This window comes from Cervus elaphus, chromosome 7 (genome assembly GCF_910594005.1).
Source record: "Cervus elaphus chromosome 7, mCerEla1.1, whole genome shotgun sequence".
NCBI classification, from domain to species: Eukaryota; Metazoa; Chordata; class Mammalia; order Artiodactyla; family Cervidae; genus Cervus; species Cervus elaphus.
In genome coordinates, this window is record NC_057821.1 from 42,906,885 (window position 1) to 42,925,048 (window position 18,164).

Consider the following 18,164-nt stretch of genomic DNA (forward strand, 5'->3'; position numbering starts at 1 on the left):
ACCAGCTCCCATCCACTGCCCTCCCACCCCACCCCCTGACTCACAGCCTTTGATGACATCCAGCCCCCTGCAGGCTTGGGGCCAGTCAAGGCTTCCCACTCACCCCCAGAGGTGCCATCTCTTGCCCCCAGCCTGCACCTCAGTAAATAGCAGCCCTCCTGAAATCCTCTTAAGGTTAATGCTTTTTGAGTGGGTTGTGAGTTTCCTGCCCAGGTCCTGAGTGGTGGGGCAGCTACTTAGCTTGTCTGAGAGGTGACTCCTTTGCCTCTAAAACAAGGATGCTGATAGTAAGCGAGAAAGTTTGTTTCTAGGCAACAGTAGAAGATGACACCTATGGGGCACCTGCTACGTGCCTGGAGCTAGATTACAAATTCTACAGGTGTGAATTCCCTCTCTGACTTTTACATGCACTTTGCCCCCATGCTTTCTGAGAAGGATGAGGGCAGTGATGGACTTGCCCCCTATGGCTAGGGTCCAGCAGCCCTGAGCTACCCAACCTGGCAGCCTGGTTGGCCTGTGTAGACATGTCTTTATCAGCTCACAGCTTGGGGAGAAGCATGAGTAGGATACAGGCTTGGGCAACCATCTCCCGCCAAAGATAATGCCTGTGCTCCAACTTAGGAAAGAAGGCCACAAATGCCTGCTGGACCCAGAATACCTTCTTCAAGGTCAAATTATGGAAGCAGTGACAGCTTTTATTTTCTTGGGATCCAAAATCACTGCAAATGGTGACATGGCTATAAAATTAAAGAACCTGTGTTCCTTGGAAGGAAAGCTATGACAAACTAGACAATGTATTAAAAAGCAGAGACATCACTTTGCCGACAAAGGTGCATATAGTCAAAGCTATAGTTTTTCCAGTATTCATGTATGGATGTGAGAGTTGGACCATAAAGAAGGCTGAGCGCCAAAGAATTGATACTTTCCAACTGTGGTGTTGGAGAAGACTCTTGAAAGTCCCCTGAACAACCAGGAGATAAAACCAGTCAATCCTGAAGGAAATCAACCCTGAATATTCATTGGAAGAATTGATGCTGAAGCTCCAATACTTGGGCCACCTGATGCGAAGACCCTGATGCTGGGAAAGACTGAAGGCAGGAAGAGAAGGGAACGACAGAGGATGAGATGGTTAGATAGCATCACAGACTCAATGGACATGAATCTGAGCAAAAAACTCCAGGAGACAGCAGAGAACACAGGAGCCTGGCAGCTACAGTCTATGGAGTTGCAAAGAGTCAGACACGACGTGGGAACTGAACAAAAATAACAACAGTCATCTCACTGGGTGAGGCTTTCCTTTTGGGGGTGGTATCTCAATAAGGTTCAAGCTCTGGGGTCATAATCAGCCACCCCCACTCTCAACCATTAAAGTGTCTTAATCACTCATCATCATTGTGGAGGGTCTATCCAACCTCCAAAGGAAATCCAGCTCACTCTTTCCATTATGCCTTCTTTCAGTGAGTACACAGTGAGGACTCACCATGTGTCATCATTTTGGTTGCAGCTGTCCTCATGGAAACAGAAGAACAGGAGAATTCGGAATGTGATTTTCCAAGATTATGGAAGTCCTGATCACTAGCATGTGGGTTGACTTGTAACCAGACGGCTCTGAGCCTGGCGGTTTGTTTATTACTTTCATTTAGTCATCTTGATAGTTGTCTCATCAGCCCGATCAGGCTCCATGTTTATTTCTGTTTTCCCATCACCCCTATATTTGCTATTTTTTTCACTCTCATCATTGCTGCTATAACTGTAATCCACTATGCCCAGCTTACAAAGCACAGTTCATCCTTCGGGGGGAACATATCTGATGATTTTTTCATCTAGCCCATTATTCAGGGTTCTGCGATCACCTACTATGCCTCTCGGTACTGTGAACACCAAGAATTTCCAGGGACTTCCCTGGCTGTCCAACGGTTAGACCACCAGGTCTGTGCTCCCAACGCCATGGGTATAGGTCTGATTCCTGGTCAGGGAACTAAGATCCCACATGTCACCCCGTGTGGCCAAAAAGAAAGAATGAAAATTAACAAAAGCAGAGAAAATTATGGGATGTTTTAAAAGAGACCAATTCTGCTGTGAAACATTTAATGTGTAGGGTTTTTCATCAGAGTTTTATGGAATGAATCTATGCACAGAAACACATTTCTGTTAATACTAGTCTCTGTATTAACAGCATGTTCGTATTTACATGAATCTCATGAAATCAGGAATCATAACAATAGTTTATTTCATTAATCCAACAAATTTTACTATGCACCTACTATGTGCCAGTCACTGTTCTTAACACCAAGGATAAAACCGTGAGTGAGATGAAGACCCCAATCTCTTTGAGATTATAATCTAGTAAAAGGAGGTGGAGAATGACCGTGGATACGACATCAGAGAGTGACACATGCGAAGGAGGAAAAATAAAGCTGGAGAAGTAGGCAGAGAAGGTATGGGTGCTACATTAGGCAGCATGGTCAGGGAAGGCCTCCTGATAAAGCAAATGTATTGGGAATGTGGATTTTTTAAATCAAGGGTGTCCCAACTAATAGAACAGTCAGTGCAAAGGTCCTGAGACAGGAGAGGTTTGGCAGGTGAGAGGAAGGTGGAGGAGGTCAGTGTGGCTGCAGCAGAGTCAGGGAGGGGTGAGTGCTGGGAGATGAGGTCAGAAAGCCTGTCCAGAGTGCATATCACTCAGGGTCCCACCAACCATGGAGAGAACTCTGGGTACAGTTCAGAGTGAGCTGAAAGTCCCTTTGAAGGTTCTGTGCAGATTCTGAGCAGAACATGATATACTCTAAGTTCCAGAAGACCCACTCTGACAGCTGTGTGGAGAATAAACAGATGTCAGTGTGCAGAAACAAAGAGGTCAGTCGGGGCCGTTGCAATAGTCAGGCAAGAACGGGTGAGTCCTCTACTAGAACTGACATATTTGATGTTTGGCTTATACTCTCCTTACAGCCCTGGTGGCTCAGACGGTAAAGAATCCCCCTGCAATGCAGGAGACCTGGGTTCAATGCCTGGGTCAGGAAGATCCCCTAGAGAAGGAAATGGCAACCCACTCCAGTATTTTTGCTTCCCTGGAGAATCCCATGGACAGAGGAGCCTGGGGGGCTACAGTTCACGGGGTCGCAAAGAGTCAGACACGACTGGGCTACTTTCACTTTCACTTTTCTCCTTGACTTACCTAAGCTGGGATTTTTTTTTCCTCCTTGGTGAATATAAAGTTTCCTGCTCCACAGCTAACCACACAATACAGATTTTCTTAAGTGGACATAACACTGACCAAAATTATGTGAACAATATAGTCTTTTCATCCCATTCACCCTACCTTGAAGAAAGAAATACAAGATTCCTTTTTTCTTTTCTCTGTATAAAAGTGCTCCTAGCAGTTGGTCTCAAATGTTTGAGGAATTGGTACAAGATGAGATTAGAAATTGAGAACCCGCTTTATTAAATGCTCTTTTCTTCTAGTAAAATTGGGCTAATCACTTCCAAACTGCACGTTTCAGACTTTCACAAGTTATCCTTCAAAAGGAATGTGTGTGATGTTAATTTTCAGGGACTGGATCACATTTTGAATTGCAGTATCTGAAAGTTTTCAGTTCTATTAATAAAAGACTGTCACTGAATTTTCCCCTTGAAATTCGGTTCAAAGAAATGGAGAGAGCAAAATATTGCATTGTTACACACTGTATTATTTGTTCATAATATTCACTGCCCTTCTCTGCAGACCAGTTCCCACAGAACAATTATTCTTCCGTTCCTGCTAACATTGGGCTTGACCATTTGATCCCCTTTGGCCAATGAAATGTGAGTGAGCCTGTGCCATCTCGGCCGGGGGCCTTCAAAGCTGATGGGTCGTCTCGCCACTGCTCTTCCCTCCACGGTGAAGCTGCTGTGTTCCAGGCGGGGCTGCTCCTTCAGCCGAGGTTCTGGGATAAAAACAGCAGAGCAGAGTCCAGGTGGCCTGTAAACCGTAACTTAGGGAGAAAAGGACCTTGTCTTTGTGAACACACTAAATAAACTTCAGCTGACTGATACATACCTGTATTTTACCCACTTCAAATAGGTGAAGCCTTAGAGTAGGGTCTGTCGTTTTCTTACACATCATTAGTAGTCGTGGTTTAGTTGCTAAGTCGTGTCTGACTCTTGCAACCCCATGGGCTGTAGCCCGCCAGGCTCCTCTGTCCCCGGAATTTCCCAGGCAGGAATACTGGAGTGGGTTGCCATTTCCTTCTGCAGCGGATCTTCCCGACCCAGGGATCGAACCCACATCTCCTGCATTGCAGGTGGATTCTTCACCCCTGAGCCACCAGGGAAGTCCTACAAATTGTTACAGCTCGATTTGGAGAAAAACGACCTAGAGAAAACTTTATTGGCATTTTGGAAGAGGTCTTAAGGAGATCACTTGTGGGAGGGAGCTTAGGTTTTTATTGTCAGTGGATAGATAACCGGGGGCCTTAAGCTTCTCCAGTTTAGTTACATTTGGGAGAGCTTTCTAATCCAGAAAAATCTCCAAGGTGAAATTTCATTTTGTGACCTTCCTCTTCAATATGTTAACCGGGGGCCAGGAATATAGGCTATTACCTCGTCCTCTTGAAAACAGTGAGAAGCTCAATTTTGAATAAAGACCTATAGACACCAGAAGGTGCTGAAGAGAGATGTCTGGGATGCTGTTCGGCTAGCAGACGGGATACAAGCGGATGGACTGGTCTCTTGTACCACAGCCTGCCCCACAGATCCTGGGCTAAATATTGATGAGGACTTTCAACAGCTTATTATTTCAGAGAGTGTCCTGAAGTTACTTAGCAATCTTCCTAAAGGTGAGTGAATACATATCACATCCTTTGCAATTCCCCAGCTTAAAGGCCCCCGGTTATCTATGCACTGACAATAAAAACCTAAGCTCCCTCCCACAACCCGCATCCACTGGCCCGCAGCCCAGCTCTCTCCCCCACAACCAGCCGCTCCCCTCCTTTGCCCTCTCTTCTCCCTCCCTACTGCTCTTTCAGTTCCCCAAACACATAAAAATCTTCCCTAGGTTACAGACTATGCAATCGCTGCTTCTGCTTCCTAGAACATTCCTGACTCTTCGCTTGTTTTGATTTTCCAAAGCATAAGAGACCCCGCCTGAGTTGCTGGGGCTCCCCTGAGGAAGGGTGTTTTTAAGCATCAGGCACCCAGCGGCCCACGTGCTTATCACCTCTCAGGATTGACAGCAAAGCAGAGAACAGGGTCAGGGGAAGCCCTCTCCGCCGTTGCTCAGGTTTTCTCAAAATCCTGCCTGCAGCTCGTCGCCACGCCCACTCTGAAGAGGGCAGACCAGGGCCCCTGCAAACCACCTCCTGAGCCAGAGGAGCTAGCTCCAATCAACATCAGGAATACCCCTCTTTGCTTCCCACCTTTACTATCCCTTCCCAATTCAATGTCCCCCACATTACTGTCTAGTACTGTCTACATCACCTAAGTGAGAGGTCCCTAACCAGAAGGCAAATCTTTTTATGACAGTGAGTATCTTCATTTGAAGGAGCTTCCCAGGTGGCTCAGTGGTAAAGGATACACCTACCAGTGAAGAAGATGCAAGGGATGCAAGGTTCAATCCCTGGGTCAGGAAAATCCCTTCGAATAGGAAGTGGCAACCCACTTTAGTATCCCTGCCTGGAAAATTCCGTGGGCAGAGGAGCCTGGCGGGCTGGCTATAGTCCGTGGGGTCGAAAAGACTCGGACATGACTGAGCACACATGCATCCTCCTTTGTAAGACGATCGAATCTTTCTTTAAGTGGCTGGAGTTACCTCCAGCTTCATTTCTCTTGCATAAGCTACCCTGAGGTGTAGCTCTTTTAAGCCATCCATGTGATTGTTGTCACTCTTTGTTCCCTGAAACCTACATGGATCCTATTGTAAGTATCTTGGTTTCCTTTATTACTGCAGGTCCTCACTCCAAGGGGGAAAAAAGATGAATTATTTTATTTCTTTCATTTAATTTTCCAGACGCCTGGGGAAGCGTGCTTAGAGAAATCCAAACAGAAGAAGAAGAAAGAGTGCTGTTGAAAGACGATAGGCCCCAATGCCTTTACTTGGCTTTAGAGAGAAGAAAAAGGTGCTTCAGTGGGCAGTGGTCCATTTGAAAAGACACAAGAGAAATCTCTTTTTTCTGTGATGGTCTCCTTCACAGCCCACAATGCTTCTCTCTACATTTTGCAAGGGAGTATTCCATGAAGCAATATACATATGTACAGACACACATGCGCACACACACACACACACACTCCCACATGTGTGCAAGCCCAAAGAATGTGGAACGGCTTCTTCTGTGAGCTGGCAGCAAATCGCTACAGAGAGAAACACACTGATGATGCCTGTAAAGGTCTATGTAAATACTTCATTCCTGATTATTATCCAAAACTTGGGATGTCTTGTACTTTTTATCTAAAATTTTCCCATCATCAGCATTATCCCTCTTTTATGTACTCTGAAACTTCCAGTTCATTAAAACAATATAAAAATAATTCTGTTACTGACAACAGAAGATAATGGCACTCTGACCTCCTTGTTATGCTATAAGCCAGACACTAAATGCTTCACGTGAATCATTATCATTTAACTTTTAAAATAGCCCTCTGAGTTAGATACGATTGCTGCTGTTGCTGTTATTATTATTATCATTTCCAGATTATAAAGCGAAGGCTTTGAGATTTAAATAACTTGGTGCTTGGGTTTCAAATCCCAGCCATCAGACCCCAGGACCCAAGCTCGTAGATGGAAACTGATGTCGCCTCGCTATGGAAACCATGTGGCAGAACAGAAAGCGAAAGAGCAGAAAATTCACCATCTAAGCAGTAAACCGTTTTTCCTAATAAAGTCAATCGTACCTGGCAGGCTCTCCCCTCTCATTGCAATACCGACCGGGACAATTTCCCAAAGTTCTTTGCTCATTGCTGGGTTCCCCCGCAGCCACATTCCATCACTTGAGCCCCTATCCATAGGAGCAACCTGTAAGTGGCTCAGCTCATAACAAAATCCTTTGGGTAATCCCCTAAAACTCACTGGCAGGAATCCAAGAAGGAAACTTCGTATATCAAATACCACTCTCAATGAAAAAATATTTTAGTAAGGACCTAGAATATTTATAGTAGGTGTGATTATCCCCCCTTCCCACTTACAAAAGTGATAGAAATTCTGGATGAGATATTGCCACCAAGACCACATCTTCTCCCCCTCAGGGCCGGGAACTGCAGAAATGCCGAGATATATGGGAGAGGAACAGCACGGAAACAGCACGTCGGAAAAGACCTCGTGAAATACTCGCCTGGAAAAAGGCAGTCTCTACACACGCAAAGCCCAGGCTTGAAATCATTTCTGTGTGATACCCACATAGCAGGGAGCACAGAACTCAGCTCTAAAATACTAGAGAAACAGAAATGTGTTGCTTGCGCGGAGTGCAATGCGACAGTCGGGCCGGGGATCAATGCTAACGCGGTCAGACACCTGCACGATCAGCCCTGAGCTTCCCAGCAGGCGGAGGCTCCAGGCAGCCTCCCGGAAAATGTGACAAATTGCCCAGCCACCCACCCTGGGACATACCTGGGTAAGGGGACGTGACTCTTACTAGTAAGTGTATTAATTATTTCCAAGGCCTGGCCAATCACTCTCAGGGTTTCTGTAACACAGTGTCCAGGTCAGGGCTCTGAGCTCTGCAGGAAGAGGAATCGGAGCAGAGGGAATTTTCCCTCCGGCAGCCACCCCTCACGGCTTGTTGCTGTTCAGTTGCTAAGTTGTGTCCAACTCTCTGAGACTCCATGGACTACAGCACTTCAGGCCTCCCTGTCCTTCACCAACTCCCAGGGTTTGCTCAGATTCATGTCCACTGAGTCAGTGATGCCACCCAACCATCTCATCCTCTGTCGTCCCCTTCTCCTTTTGGCTTCAATCATTCCCAGCATCAGGATCTTTTTCAATGAGTCAGTTCTTCAACTCAGGTGGCCAAAGTAGTGGAGCTTCAGCTTCCCTGGTGGCTCAGTGGTAAAGAACCCGCCTGCCAATGCCAGAGACGTAAGTTCGATCACCCGGAGAAGGAAATGGCAACCCACTCTAGTGTTCTTGCCTGGGAAATCCATGGAAAGGGGAGACTGGTGAGCTACGGTCCATGGGGTCGCAAAAGAGTCAGACACAACCACGTGACTAAACAACCTCATTGTTGCAGCCACAAGTAAAGGATGTCCAAAACTGGGCTGAAAATGAGGAATCCAGTCGCTCCCTTGAAGGGCTCCCCAAACATACATTCGTCACCACAGTTTTCCCAGCACCAAAACTTCATCCCTCTTGCCCCAGGCAGTTTCTTACATTTTGCTCCACCCCGAGTGAGTCCATCTCTTTGCTGCTCTTTCTCTAGCACTGGGCTGCCTGTCCCTCCCTCCTGGCCTCTGGAAATGCTTTCTCCCAGCCTGGAATGCTCTTAACACCCACACCCACCCTCGAACCCCAGCCCTTCTTAAGAGTCCATCAGACCCTGGAATCTGCTTGATTGTCCTCGTCCTTCTCACTCAGGTGGGTGAGAGCTGGGCTGTGGGAGATGAACTGTAATTAGGACAAGAGGGAGCTCGGTCATCTTCTGGATGTTTGTCTTGAAGACTGATGAACCTGCGTTGAATGCAAGGATGCTCGGTGAGGGACCAAGGAGTGTAAGAATCCCCACCATCTGTCCAGATAGAGCTTGGAGCCTCTCTACCTCTGGACCATTCCAGGGACTGGCAGGATGACACAGACCCTGAGGAGAGGGTGGGGGTATATAACGCAGAAAGGTGGGGACCGCAGAGAAAGTGGGGATTCAGCTAAGGCTGCTCTAAGTCAATTGAAGGGTGACCAATGGGGAAAGGCTTCCCTGATAGCTCAGTTGGTAAAGAATACACCTGCAATGCAGGAGACCACGGTCTGATTCCTGAGTCCAGAAGATCCACTGGAGAAGGAATAGGCTACCCACTCCAGTATTCTTGGGCTTCCCTTATGGCTCAGCTGGTAAAGAATCCTCTTGCAATGCAGGAGACCTGGGTTCGATCCCTGGGTTGGGAAGATCCCCTGGAGAAGGGAAAGACTACCCACTCCAGTATTCTGGCCTGGAGAATTCCATGGACTGTATAGTCCATGGGGTCACAAAGAGTCAGACACGACTGAGTGACTTTCAATTCACTTCCACTTCCAATGGGGATAGCAGAGAACTGTTTGACACCTTTTAGAAACCTGTGTGTCTGAGTCTACCTATCAGCAAGATTTTCTTGCTTCCTATATGCTCTTTTGGGCTTCCCAGGTGGCGCTAGTGGTAAAGAACCTGCCTGCCAATGCAGGAGACATTAAGAGACATGGGTTCAAGCCCTGGGTCAGGAAGATCCCTTGGAGGAGGGCACAGCAACTCACTCCAGGATTCTTGCCTAGAGAATTCAATGGACAGAGGAGCCTGGAGGGCTAAGGTTCATAGGATCACAAAGAGTCTGACACAACTGAATCGACTTAGCCCACGCACACGTGTGGTCTTTGAGACATGGGAAGATAACAGCAGAGTTCCAGAACACACTCAGCTACACCAGCATCCCTGACCCAGCCTGGCTGCATACCTTCCCAGGGCTCACTATTGGTCCTGCTCACGTGCTGTGCTTAATCGCTCAGTCGTGTCTGACTCTTTGTGACCCCATCATGGACTGCAGCTTACCAGGCTCCTCTGTCCATGGGGATTCTCCAGGCAAGAATACTGGAACGGGTTGCCATTTCCTACTCCAGGGTATCTTCCCGACCCAGGGATCAAATCTGCGTCTCCTGCATCTCCTGCATCTACTGTCTGAGCCACCAGGGAAGGTCCTGCTCATATTTGCCCTTAAATAAAGATTTGTTGCTTGTTGTATATGTGTGCACCTTTACTTCCCAATGAAGTTCTAAGTTCTCACAATGAATTTCTTGTATCCCACAGCCTGGAACTTGCGCATGTGCTCAGTTAATATAATTGTATAATCTCTAATAAGACATAGTTTCATAGTTTCTTCCTCCGTTATTGTATTATGTAAAAACACAGGGTGGATTTTCAGCAACTCTGTGGAATTTGGGGGAAGAGGTGGGGAGCTTGAAACAACACAATTTTATTACCGTTTATTACAGAGTTCTAGAAGGCAGAGTGGTTCTTATTGGGCTAAAACCAAGTCGTGGGAAGGACTGCGCTCCCAGAATCTCTAGGGGAGAATCTGGTTCCCGGTCCTTTACAGGTCTTGAGGCTGCCCCCTTCCCTTCGCTTACGGCCACTTTCTCCATCTTCCAAGCCAGCAGCACAGCTTTCTCAAATCTCTATCCAATTCTGACTTATGTATAAGGGTCCTTGTATATGGGCCACACCTGGATAATCTAGGATAATCTCCCCATTTCAAATCCTTAACTTAATTACATCCGCAAAGCCCCTTCTGTCACATTCACAGGTCCCAGGCATTAGGACAGACATCTCTGGGAGAGGAGGGGGTCATTATTCTGCCTACCGCAATGGAGGAGCTATTATTACTCCCATACCTGAAGGGGAAGAAAAGAGAATGAGTTCCCAAGCCAAGAATGAGGTACAGCAGTGCATGCATGCTCAGTCGTGTCCAACTCTTTGCGACCCCATGGACTGTAATCCACCAGTCTCCTCTGTCCATGGAATTCTCCAGGAAAGAATATTGGAGTGGGTTACCATTTCCTACTCCCGGGTATCTTCCCAACCCAGGGATCAAATCTGCGTCTCCTGCATCTCCTGCATTGGCAGGTGGATTCTTTATCACTGACCCACCTGGTATGCTGGTGGGGAGGTCCCAGTGGGGGCTCTGTGGTGGTGATAAATACCAGACCTCAATCCCTTCCTCCTTGGCAGAATGCTTTTGAGATGGTCTCATATAAAGTAGAAGCTCTACAGTATACATACAAACTTAACTTTAGGGGTCTTGGGTGGAGAGAGAAGCCCACCGCATGGAAAGAGATGACCCTCTAACAGAGTAGGAAAGAAAGAGCCCACACTCGGGAGCCAGACTGCCTGGGTTCAAATCCCAGTGTTACCATTGACTGACTAGGTGACTTCAGGCAAACCAGGTCTCTTCCTCTGTGGTACTGGCTGGATTTAGACACTTTCTAATGAGCTGAATACTGTCCGTGGGGTTCCCCGTGGACAGATTATTTTTTTCTTGGGCACCAAAATCATTGTAGATGGTGACTGCAGCCATGAAACTGACAGGCTCTTATTCCTTGAAAGGAAAGCTATGACAAACCTAGAGAGCGTATTAAAAAGCAGAGACATCACTTTACCGACAAAGCTGTGGTTTTTCCAGTAGTCATGTACAGATGTGACAGTTGGTCCATAAGGAAGGCTGAGTGCAGAAGAACTGATGCTGCAAAATTGTGGTGCTGGAGAAGATTTTTGAGAGTCCTTTGAATGGCAAGGAGCTCAAACCAGCCAATCCTAAAGGATATCAACCCTGAATATTCACTGAAAGGACTGTTGCTTAGGGTGAAGCTCCAATACTTTGGCCACCTGATGCAAAGAGCTGACTCACTGGAAAAGACCCTGATGCTGGGAAAGATTGAGGGTAGGAGGAGAAGGGGACAGTGGAGGATGCGATGATTAGATAGCATCACCGACTCACTGGACATGAATTTGAGCAAACTCCAGGAGATAGCAGAGAACAGGGGCGCCTGGCATGGTGCGGTCCACGGGGCAGCAAAGAGTTGAACACAACTGAGTGACTAAGCAGGGACACACACTAACTTAAGACCTAAGTGTCTTTCTCTGGCAATGTCTCACACACTTGGCCATCAAACTTAACCAAGGGCTGCCGTTCATTCATTCAGCATTAATTAATTACTAATACCTAGTTAATTAATAATGAGCATACCAGGCACCAATCTTCACTGATGAAAAGACATGGCCTGTGCTGTCAAGAACCTTCAGGAAAATCACATCACATCATCATGGACCACTGCTGTGGAATGGCATTGCAGGACCCCTGCAGGAGGATGGGGAGACCGTGTGGGCTTTCAAGAAGGGAGAGTGTTTGTGCAGACTGAATGTTAACTTTTGAAAAGGAGTTTTGTAGTAGCTTCAGGACCCCCTACCCTGGCCCTGAGTGGAAAACCAGAAGAACACAAAGCGTGCTGTTTCTGCAGAATTACAGATCTGCAGACTTACACGACGCCTGGCGGAGTACTCAAGTTCAACAAAAGCACCAGATAATAACATCCGTAATCCAGGATGTCAACATGAGCCCCAAACACCCCCTTGGTTCCTATGAAAGGCTGAAGCCAAGGGCTCAGTGCTGGGCAGGGAGGACACACAGACATCTTTTCCTGGACAAGCTTTGTTCCAGGTCAGCCTGAAAGGTACACAATGCTGCCCCAGCTCAGAGGCCGGTGGAACCCACATCACAGGTGGAATTATCTATCAGTAAGAGACTTCCAAAGTGTTTACTCACTTGCCAGATTTATTTATCAGGTATGGGATTGAGAGGATTTCCCGACAGGATATGTAGAGATTAGTGTGCAGCAGAAATGCTTTTTCAACAAACCTGTCTGCTAATCAGGTCCTGCTTTTCTCATTCTAGCAGAACGGTACCTGTCGCCCTTCAGTGGCATTTCTGGCAAGAGCAAACATCCATGCTGACAAACATAGCCAGCGGAAACACGGACATCTCTCTATCATGCTGAAGAGCAGCTGTCACTTTTTCCAAGCCCACGGGCACATTTAAATATTTTGTTAGAGCTGCACGTTTAAGATCAAACAACCTCAGGTCTCCTTGAGCCCACAACACCTGAATGAGAAGGAAAAATATTTTCCACTCGCTGCCTGGTCCACCTGGAGTCATCATGAGATGATTTCCAGAAGCGTCTCAAGCCCACGCTGGGTCTAAGGAATGTGTTCGTTAAGAATGTGCCACGTCGAAGCTTAAAAACACAGCTGAAGACTCATGGATCCCTCGAAGGGCAAGTGGGGAGTGGGGACAAGTCCACGCCAGCGAGCTTCTTATACAGCCTCTCTCGCTCCCTCTCCAGTGAGGCCAAAGCAAGCAGATGAAGAGAGAAAAAAATCACCTCCTCATCTGGCCTGTTCCAAGCCAAACATCTGGATGTTACATAATGAGCTATTGGGGTCGTTTTTCTTACTTTCCTTTGCTCGCTTTTTAAAAATAGGTTTAACAATTAAATCTGGGTTTTACACTCTAAATTTCATATATTTTCCATAAGCTCTTTAAGCAGACTGGTCTTGATTATTCTTTTCCATTAAAAAACCACACAGTAATACCCAGAGCGGAAACCTCTAAAATACATCAGAGGTTACCACGAGGTAACTTCTGCTCTTTCCTCAGTGACTTCAGATGCCCATTCCTCACAGGCAAATGGCTCAGGACAGTACGGAAGATACCAACGTGCCAATGGTCATAGATGCCAATGACCTCTATGCTGCAGAACACTGGCTTTCTGCAGTGGCTCAGTTTTACACAAAGGGGAATGATACCAACAACTCAGGGAATTTCTTCTTGTTTAGTTCAGTTCAGTTTGGTCACTCAGTTGTATCCGCCTTGCGACCCAATGGACTGCAGCACTCCAGGCTTCCCTGTCCATCACCAACTCCCAGAGCTTACTCAAGCTCGTGTTCATCGCATCAGTGATGCCATCCAACCATCTCATCCTCTGTCGTCCCCTTCTCCTCCCGCCTTCAATCTTTCCCAGCAGCAGGGTCTTTCCAATGAGTCGGTTCTTCGCATCAGGTGGCCAAAGTATTGGAGTTTCAGCTTCAGCATCAGTCCTTCCAATGAATATTCAGGACTGACTTCCTTCAGGATGAACTGGTCGGATCTCCTTGCTGTCCAAGGGACTCTCAAGAGTCTTCTCCAACACCACAGTTCAAAAACATCAATTCTTTGGCGCTCAGCTTTCTTTATAGTCCAACTCTCACATCCATATATGACTACTGGAAAAACCATAGCTTTGACTAATTGTTTAGTTCCTTACAATTTTTCAAAGCACCCTGAGACAGGAAAATGGGCTAGAATGTGCTGTCCGGTCACAGCTGACCATAAAGTTGCAAGTCCATGGTCAAACACAAGGTGTCGTGGTGAGGAGGGAGTTTCCTGGTTCTCGCTCCCCCCACCCTTTCTAATTAAAAAAACTACTGGCCTATAAGATAAAGACCTATCTGCCCGTAAGACATCGCTCTCGAGTTATATCTCCTGTGATTCAACTAAATAAACTCTGTCCCCAAGACACACTCTACTCAAGGAGGCCAGGTAAGTCTCAAATTTTTCTATCGGGTCCATTTTCTGCAACCTTGCACACCATCTCTCTGCAGCTGGGACACCCTTCTTAATTCTACTCAAAGAGAAAACTTCCCAGGGCTTCCCTGGTGGTTCGGTGACAAAGAATCCACCTGCCAATGCAGGAAACATGGATTCAATCCCTGATCTGGGAAGATCCCCAGTGCTGTGAGGCATCCAAGCTCGTGCGCCACAGCTATTGAGCCTGTGCTCTAGAGCCCCGGAGCCACAACTCCTGAAGCCTGTGCACCCTGGGGCCTGGGCTCTCCAGCAAGAGAAGCCTGTTCATCACGACCAGACGGTAGCCCCCGCTCCCCACAATTAGACAAAAGCCCACTCACAGGCAAAAATAATATATAAATTAAAACTTTTTTTAAAAAAGAAAATTTCCCCAACATACAAGGCTCCTTTATCAGCCTAACATACTCATTTTGCACCTTACATATTTGGTGTGATAGGGAACAGAAAGAAGTAAAAGATGCAGTCTCTGTCCTCACATTTCATAATCCAGTTGTACGGAAAGAATAAAAATGAAAGTTGGGGTAAGGTGATAAGCATAATTAGAATATATATATATTTAGAAAAAAAACCTGTACTTCCCAATGAGCTGTACCCTGCCTGTATTCCTCAGAGTATATGCTCTCCAGTAAGGCTGCCAGGTCTCACCTCTTTGGGAAATTTTCTCTTCTGGAATTATGTTTGGATCCAGTGTTCAACTCACAGAAGCAAACCAGCCTCATTCAGTGTTCAAGTCACAGAAGCAAACCAGCCTGATCTAGACACTGAAGTCCGGAGTGTATCCTAGTTCCCTTTAGTAAAAATGGTTTCTCTTACCTTCAGGGCTGGCTTTTTCACTGGTCTCAAGATGACTTCTGGATGGTTCCAACCATCATATTCACCTTCAAAAACAGCTGTCAGCACTGAAGGTCTGAACAGATGTGCCTCGGGTTCTGAGGGCGATGCCTCAGACAACGCCCCATCTTTTCTTAGGGCGCTGGCATCTCCACAGCCACGACCAGACTCCTGAAAACACAACGGAGCAGAGAGGCCCCTTCAGCCGGCCCAGCCAAGAAGGGTTCTTGGACCAGAACAGGCAGAGATGAGCCTTGAAGTCAGTGAGGTTTGGTCAAGAACAGGAATAAAGATTCAGAGATGGGGAGGCACTTGGGTTCTACACCTAGACTCTGAAGTCGATTCAAATCCTGGTTCTGCCATTTACTAATTGTGGACCTTGCACTATTTCCTTAACTTCTTCAGACCTCAGGCTCCTCATCTATGAAATGGGGACAATAAGACTATCTCTCAAGGCTGTTGTTGAGGATTAAATGAGTGAATACAGGTAAAACACTAACGATGATGTAAATGTTTTCATTTACAGTTTCATTATCAGTCCCCAAAATTAAAATTTTTGGTCCAATCAAAATTAAAAATCTGTCTCTTTCATTTAAATCAGTACTTTTTCTCCTCCACCAATTGGAAGCTGGGGATTTATGGTTGGGAAAATGACTTGATCAGAGTTTATCTCTTCCTCTCAGACCCTCCAATCACTGGCTGGTGGCTCAGGTCTCTCAGGGCCAAAGAACAAAGTTCTTCAAGGAGGGCTTGGGGATAACGGGAGTTCAGGCAGACGTACAGGTGTTGGCTCTTTCCCTTGTGGGGTCCTTTCATGGTTTTTTCTGATGGTTGGAGGTCCCCTCCCAAGGGTTCTGCTGGCGGGTCACCCTTCCCCCACAGGTCGTTGTTCCCACTGTTGACTGTGCCCTCCCTTGCCTGGGGAGGTAGGTCCACTTTGCCAACAGGAAGACTGGTCAGTGTGTGGGTGCCTTGCCAGCTCTTTCTCTCACCACTGTAAATAGTCTCTCTACTCTGACGTCACCTTGGTCCCTGTGGCCCCCCGGCCCCAACTCCAGGAGACATCTGCAAAGCTCTTCAAAGTTCTCTGAAGCCCTGCTCCCCAATTTTAAGGTAGGTGGAGAAGCATAACAGGTGAACCTTTTTCTACAAAATGCTCCCTACTGGCCCTTCCTGAGTCCTTAGCCTCCTGGCACACAGCCTGGAGGTGAGAGATGGCCCTGTCTGTCCAGCACTCCTGCGGAGATGACCCGCACCTCACCGGAGACCACAGGCGGCATTCAGTCGGCACATATGTTGTTCCGTGTTTGAGCATGAGCAGAAACCCCAACATCTGTGAACAGGAGTTCCCCCTCTGCAGTCCTGTCACAGGTGGACTGTTGCTAGGCTGGAGCAGACTAGGAGCATTGTGGGAAATTCCCTAGAGGACAGCTTAGGTATCCCAAGGGAAGGGCTCGACTACGGGGCGGGGCATGGAACCTGGGCTGGGTGGTAGAGACAATGGGAAGTCAAGCGGTGTTTCTCCCTCCTTCCTCCGTAAGTGGGAATGTGCAACCCAGTCTCCTTCTTGCCTTTGCCTCCGCTGGCCTCTCTCTTTTCCAGACAGCCCTCAGAATAATCAAAACAGAGTGGGAAGCATGTGCTTGTGTGTGAGTGTGTGTGTGTGTGTGTGTGCGTGTGTGTGTGTGTGTGCAGGTGGGGGGACGGCGGGGTTAGACTATGGTAGAGGGCGTGAGCCCAGCCACAAGCCAAGGAGAAAAGTGAACGAAGAGGGGAAAAAAAATTCCAGTGAGCAGGGAGAAACGTCCACCCTCCAACCCGCGCACCCTGAATGAGGACGCCCGGAGCCTGCAGCGGGGTCAAACGAGGTCAGAGGAGCTTATCTCTCTCTGAGTCTGGAATTAAGGGCAGCCCGGGACAAGCCGCGGGACCGGGACGTTCCCAGGACGTTCTCCACTTGAGCGGGTTAGGAATCCAGGACTCGGGTGCGGGGAGAGATCCTCCGAAACGGTAGTGGTGTAGACCTTTTACCAAAAAAAACAAAAAAAAGAGGCTGCAGATTGCTTCGGGGGAGGAGGGGGAAAGAGGCGGTGTTCTCAAAAAGAGAGACAGTAATTGTCCAAGTGTTTGTCTCTTTCCGAATGGATTCTCAGAATGGCCCTGAAAGAACAACAACAACAAAAAAAACACTGCTGAAAACATCAACATACCTGCGGCAGTTACAGGCCCCAAGTTCTGATTCTCTGAGTTGGGACAAAGACGCCATCGGGGCGTGCATCTCTCCCAGGGGAACCCCCAGATCTGAGGGGGCGCTGCCAGCCGGCCCTGGGGGTGACCCAGGTCCGGGTGTGTCTATATGTTCATTAAAACTTCTGCAGGAGGGAAGCGCGGACTCCGGCCGCCCGGCGCGGCGCGTGCAGACCCCCAGCCAGGACACCAGCAGCGCGGCACTGCCACCTTGTGGGCGCCGGCCGCCCGCCCGGGCGCCGCGCGGAGCCTTGCAGTCTGCAGGGGCTGGCGCTGAGAGCTCGGAGCCCGGCGCGGCCCACGCCACCCCCGCAGGAACGCGCCGCGGAGCCGAGCCGCGGGAACCCGCGGGGGCGGGGCCGGGCCGGGCCGGGGGCGGGGCCGGGGGCGGGGCGCGCCGGCGCCGATCACGTGGGTTAGCAACAGGCAGCAGCCAATGGGAGCGCGAGTCAGGCGGTGCGTGTGCTCGGAGCCCGCGGCAGGGGCCGGGCGGGAGTCGAAGCATCCTTGCGCCCCGGGGCGGGATCGGGACGCGAAAAGGCTCCCTAAATGGGTGCGCCTCTCGTGCAGGGAGCCCCTGGCGGCGGACGGGCGCGCGAAAGACGGAAAATAGCAGAGAGCTTTAAAATAGGACTTTCCCACTCGCTGGACCCGAAGCAGTGACCCCAGGGCGGGCAGTGGGCGCTGGCGGGGTGGGAAGCAGGAGGCAGGAGCCCCGCCCCGAGCCTGGGTTCGGGTGCCCTCTCCCCGCCCCACCTACTTGT

The 18,164-nt window shown here is 48.4% G+C and overlaps 1 long non-coding RNA gene across 1 annotated transcript; it reads right to left on the reverse strand.

Moving 5' to 3' along the window:
- Window positions 1–3,437: 3,437 nt before the first annotated feature.
- On the reverse strand, window positions 3,438–17,730 carry LOC122697581. Its single transcript, XR_006342114.1, has 3 exons — window positions 17,364–17,730; window positions 15,136–15,324; window positions 3,438–3,923 (listed from the first exon to the last, which is right to left on the reverse strand). It is a non-coding gene; the product is annotated as an uncharacterized LOC122697581 (long non-coding RNA).
- Between the last annotated feature and the right edge of the window lie 434 nt (window positions 17,731–18,164).